Below are 5,978 nucleotides of genomic sequence, written 5' to 3' on the forward strand. Positions count from 1 at the left end.
TCATTACTTGGTTCTTCCTAAATCAACCTGTTTTTACATTTGCTATATTATTTTATTTCTTCCCCTAGTCAGGCACTGGTAGCCTAAGGGCACTCATCTGAGAAGAGAGGGAAGGGGACATTAAATGGCAAGCATGCATAAGTAAGAGTCAGCCCTTTTACCTACCAGACTCTTAAAATTACAAATGTGACAGCATCCCACCATCATTTCTTCCTCACCTCCATGTGAACCTTGGACTCCTGTGGCACTTTTGATTTTCCTATTTTTCAGCCTCTGCACTTTCTAAAATGCTCCATTTTGAAAAAGTATTCCTCTGTCATTTGTAATCATCAAAATACTACTTCCTTCAGTAATTTCCACTCTCTTCATAAAGTATTACAAGGACATTAAATCAGTTACATTGCATATATGATTAACTTACAATAAAACTAGTTTATAAATTTTACAATTTGTTGAAATCATCTATTGATCATGTGAACTAAATAAATATGCATTAAGCATTAGAAGACTATACTAGCCAGGTGTATATAAATTTCTAAAATCCAGTCTCTGCTTTTAAGAGAACTCACGGTTTCATGAAAATGAATGACAAACTTTCCCAAGGAGATGAGAAATGAAAATGTTTATTCCTAGCTCATGCTCTAGGTTTCCACAATATGTCTGCAGCAGCTGGGGCTGCTGTGGGCAGGACAGCATAGATTTCATTTTATGCTGCCACACTTCATTTCGTATGTTTTAAGTAAAAAAAAAAAAAAAAAAAAAAAAACCCAAACAACAAACAAACAAACAAGAAGTTGATGCCTCCTGGTCATCCAACAAACCTTTCACATAGCTTCTGACATAATTCTTTTTATTCTTCCAAAATCAGCTCTGTTGTCAACACTTTGCCAAAACCTTTATTTTAATCTCCTCTTAATCCTCATCCTCCCCACATCATAGATAAATCTGTATCTGTGTGTCTCTTATCCCCTCTTTGTTTACAACCTATCTTCTTCTGCAGTCTATGAACTTCTCCAGGGGTGAGGGGTGACAGATAACATAATGTAAATAACTGGTTTTCTTAACCCATAAACACCTGGGGAGGACAAGGAGAAAATTGCAGCTGACCATTTTGATATACTTGAATGCTGGAACTGAAGTCCTGTTTTCTTTCATAACTCTTTTCTGTAAATAAAATTTTGGTTTGGGTATATTTTGTTTGTTTGTTTGTTTTGTTTTTGTTTTTTAAGCTGAGGGTCAGAAAACAGCAACAAATAATTTGCCACCTTACCTTATAGTGAAAAGTGAAAGTATTTTTAAATGTTAACCATAAAGAAAATGAATGCAGAATGCAGAAATACACTTCTCTCAGTTTTGGCGACAAATTCCAAATCTGGCAGGAGTTATACCTACCTGGAAAACTCACACCCAAGGTAGCGATGTGAGGCTTCTGGGTCGTCTCCATGGGAACCCGGCTTGACTCTGTAGCAAGCGCAGGTGTTCGCGGGGCGCTATGCGCCTGCGCGAGTCTATGAAGCGTTCATACCCGTAGGAGGCCCGGGGGAGGCGCGCCGTTGCCCTGGCAGCCGCCTGCTGGCTGCCTGAGGAGCAGGCCCTGGGGTGTCACCCTTGCCTGCTTGTCCGAGCTTAGAAAGGAGGGAAGGAGAGCTCCTGTGGCCATATCTGTGACCCCCAGCTGCTGCGTCTTCTACAGGCAGGAGGGGGACTTAAGGGAGAGAAGGGAAGGATGGTGCGGAGAGAGTGGTGGGAGAGAGGGTGAAGGATGGACGTCTGGGATGGGTGGGACGTGAAGTGGGTGGAGAATTAGAGAGCTGTACAGTTTTACCTGCTCTGGATAAGCACCGGGATGCTCCGAGCCTGGCACTGCAGGGAAGCCTGGTATAGCATCACTCCACCACGCACAAAGAAAACCCCTCTGAGTGTGGCTTAGATGCTCTGAGTTTTTGTCGTATTATTTCCCCTCTCAAAAGTTCTCGAATGTGAAAGGTAATAATTTCATCAGTGTTAAAAAATTTCACTCCTGAAATGTTAGGTTCCACAAATAGAATATGTTATTCATCTAGTTGGTGCTAACTTGGGATGCTCAATGCAAATTCAAATTATCACTTTATGTTTGCGAAATACTATTGTCATGCTTGACGAAGGATTATAATTTCTAAACATTCATAGCATCAGAGTCTTAGCAGAATGCAGCAGGAAGAACGGGCTAGATGGTCTCATAATGCTCTGGATTTTTATGTTTTTGCTCAAGTATTTAATTTCTATGAAAAGGCTTGCGCTTTGAACTTCTCTTGGATCTTGGTGCTTAAACAAAAGGTTATGAAGCCAGAGTGGAATCAGATTAAACTGTTCTTGAATATTTTTAATCTTGGGAAAAAGTTATTGATGTTATGTGCACAGATGCATAGGCAGGGACTCACTCCGAAGGGCTTCAAACACCAACCCACTCAGGATTTTTCACACACCTAAGAGCAAGGCATTAACTTTCTGCCTCCTACTACTATTCACGATTGAGGGTGGATCTGATCTAAGCCGCTTAAGTAGATTTTTATCGATAATAAACTTTGAAATGTAAATGTGTGAAACTCATAGTAATAAAATAGGAAGTGCTATGTAATTTGGGCAGTGGAAAATGTATGTTGACATGTGTCGTATGGACAGTAGTGCCATGGTGATGAAGATTAGAAAAACAGAAGGGGTTGAATATCTTGTGACGCATTTGAAAAGGCTTAAGGGACTGGGCAACAAGTGTTTATGGTTTATAGTATTTGTTTGCATGAGAACCATTGGTTGAAGTTAGTCTAAAAGTTAAAAGAATTCAATTACACTTCCGATTTGATGCAACTTTATTTCTCGGTGCAGCTTTATTATTCCTTCTTTTAACTATAATGTATTAGTATGATTTTAGTAGCTCCTAATATGTCTGATATGTTCTTGTTATACCTTTTATTTGTTATACTGATATTTTAGTTTTGCATCTTAATTTTCACATAGTGTTCTTTATAAATCATACAGCATACCTACCAAAGACTTTATGAGCTCAGAATTACATTTATTATAAAACCAAGATAAATCATTAAGGAGTTCTAAAGACGCTTTCTTCTAACAGTAATATGAGTTAAACATCTAAAAATAAAAGCTTTCGATATCCCTTCTAAGAAAAAAAGTTGATTATGTCAAAGCATACTGACTGTGAAAAATGGTATTTTTTGTATGTATTTTATATGATAGTAAGTTTTATTTTAGTTCCTATCTTTCATGGTACCCTTATTTTTAACTGGTAGGCATTCTGATGAAATAATTTAACTGGTCTGGAAGCAAAACATTGGTTGAAAAAAAAAACCTCACTCTGAAGTATTGATTAGATCTGTCCAAATCACCTTAAAATAGTATTGTCTTCTATTTCTGATTAAGAAATTGCTGAAGCCTTATCTTTAAGTTCTTCAAGAAGGCCATTTTGGGAGCTGGAGAGATGGCTCAGCACTGGCAAGTCTTCCAGAAAACCTGGGTTCAGTCTCCAACACCTACATGGTGGTGTCTGACAACTGTTTACAGCTCCAGTTCCAGCAGATCTGACACCTTTTGGGCCCCGACATTGCATGCCCAAATGCTCTTACATACATACATACATACATACATACATACACACAGGCAAAACACTCATACACATAAAATAAAAATACATTCTAAAATTTCTTTTAAAAAGAAAGTCCATTTTGCATTTTTAAGCTAAAAGACATAAATATCTACAAGGAATAACAGTCCAACTAATAATTTTAAAATAATAATTATCCAATTGTCTATTTATTGATGAATAATTATTTTTAGATTTATTTAATTGCTTTATTTCTTTTAGTCTTTCATATATCTTGGTTTCAATTGTATACACTTTTATTCATGTTTTTTAAAAATTATTTATTTAATAACCACATGATTAGAAGAAGCATTTCATTACAAAATTAACATATTCAATAACAATTTCCAGAGCAAAGATGCATCTCTTTCAATATTGGCTGTAAATCTTTTTTGACTGAAAAATTAATTTAATGACACAGAAATAACTTTGGAATACATTGCTAAAGTACAAAAACAACATAAATTCTCATATAAGATTTGTTCTCATAGATTATAGATCTATGCATACATGTACAAACAAAAGTATTAACAATGACAGGCTGTGAGATGGATTTACTTATGCTCCTGTTGATTTTTTTTTAACTTTTATAAAACTTTATTGAGAATTTCATACATGCATGCAAGGTGTTTTGATCAAATCCATGCCCACTCCCCCCCCCCAACATTTCCCCCTCTGAAGAGGCAACCCTAAAATCTTTTAAGGATTAGACACAAACTCCCAAATACTTTTGGCAGTTTTGGCCTTTGGAACAGAGTATGTTGCTAACAGGACCAAGGACATTTTAACTTTTAGCCAAGAAACTGGCAACATTCCTTTGGGGTCTTTTTACCCTAACTGCCTAGCCAATTCCTACCTCCTCTTCTTATCACGCCATCCTCTGAACAGGCTACCCAAATTGCCAAAAGGGAATAGGGACACAGACTCCTCTGGCTTCTTCCATGCTGAACAGGGACACAGGGTGAGGCAATTGCGGTAACCCTTCACTGGGTCTATCTAAAAGACTCCCAGATTTCATAACTTTTGTCTCCAAGGCAAGAAGAAAGTCCTTGAATCATAAATAGGAGATCTGAAGGAGAAGTAAAGGCAAGAATAATTAGCATTACAAGTTCTAGATAGGGAACTAGAAAAAAGAATGGCAATTTTCAAATGTTCATGTGAGAGTCAATTGGAGTTTCTTGACAAGGGCTTCCAAAAGCATCCCTCTATTGGGTTCTTCCTCAATTTTCTATTGTCTTCCAAGGTTGGACTAGTTAGTCGGGAGGAGTAGCTGGATACTTAGGTGAGATAGTGGACATCCTTTTCTGGTTCCTGATTTTAATGGGAATGCTTCCAGTTTTTCTCCATTTAGAATGATATTGGATGTGGTTTGTTGTATATAGCTTTAATTATGTTGAGGTATGTTCCCTCCAGTCCAGTTCCCTCTAGGACTTTGAAAATAAATGCATGCTGAATTTTGTCAAGAGCCTTTTCTGCATCTATTGAGATGACAATGTGGTTTTTGTCTTTGAGTGCATTTATATGATTAATGATGTTTATTGACTTGCATATATTGAACCATCCCTGCATTTCTGGGATAAAGCCTACTTGATCATGGTGAATGATCTTTTGGCCTACACACACACACGCACACACACACACACACACACACACACACACAAACTCCCCCACCACAGGTACACACACATGCACACACGAAATAAAGAGTTTAAAAAAATATTTATTTAATAACCACATAATTAGAAGAAGCATTTCAATAAAACAGCATTGACATACTCAGTAATAATTTCCAGATCTACGATGCATCTCTTTCAAAATTGGCTGTAAATTTTTAGGTTAACAGTTGAATCAATACAGTTATACAATATTGAACTCAATATAAGCCCTGTAAGACAAAATTGAATGAGTTTTTAACGTTTAAAAAAGATCTCCATTTCATTTTAGAATATATTGTTCCTTGCAGAAAGACTCATTGTTTTTGCCACTAACACTGAGGTGTTGGCGCACGCATCTCTAATTTGTATGTATCTAATTGTTACTGGTCATAATTGGTTGCACTTGGATCCTTGGCACCTGTGTATATCTATAAAGTTATAAGGTAGATTTCAGTGGTAACGTTAATCACCTCTACTAATAAACATGATGTAATTTCCATGCTTCCTCCTCAAACATAATACATTTTAAAAAATTTGGTGATTTGTGTGTGTGTGTGTGTGTATCACACAGAACATCCCAAACTGTCTTAACTATACACCCACTTCCCAGATGGCACCTCCCATAGCCTCCCTCCCCCCACTAGAGCCCTTATATTCTGATATCCCTGCTACTGTCTGCTGTGTTGTCA

General features: G+C 37.1%; 1 protein-coding gene across 5 annotated transcripts in view; it reads left to right on the forward strand.

Annotated features, from left to right (window-relative positions):
- The first annotated feature begins 1,540 nt into the window (after positions 1 to 1,540).
- Ccdc181 (coiled-coil domain containing 181) overlaps positions 1,541 to 5,978 on the forward strand; it is a 26,557-nt gene continuing 22,119 nt past the window's right edge. For 4 of the 5 annotated variants that reach the window (XM_008824904.2, XM_029559520.1, XM_029559521.1 and 1 more), the window contains exon 1: positions 1,541 to 1,693. The gene's annotated coding sequence lies outside the window, so the exon portion shown is untranslated. Of the gene's footprint in view, positions 1,694 to 1,718; positions 1,987 to 5,978 lie in introns of those variants that run through there. The other variant, XM_008824903.2, reaches the window with a different exon arrangement.

The sequence above is a fragment of the Nannospalax galili genome, unplaced genomic scaffold, assembly GCF_000622305.1.
Source record: "Nannospalax galili isolate Female #2095 unplaced genomic scaffold, S.galili_v1.0 scaffold1189, whole genome shotgun sequence".
NCBI lineage: Eukaryota > Metazoa > Chordata > Mammalia > Rodentia > Spalacidae > Nannospalax > Nannospalax galili.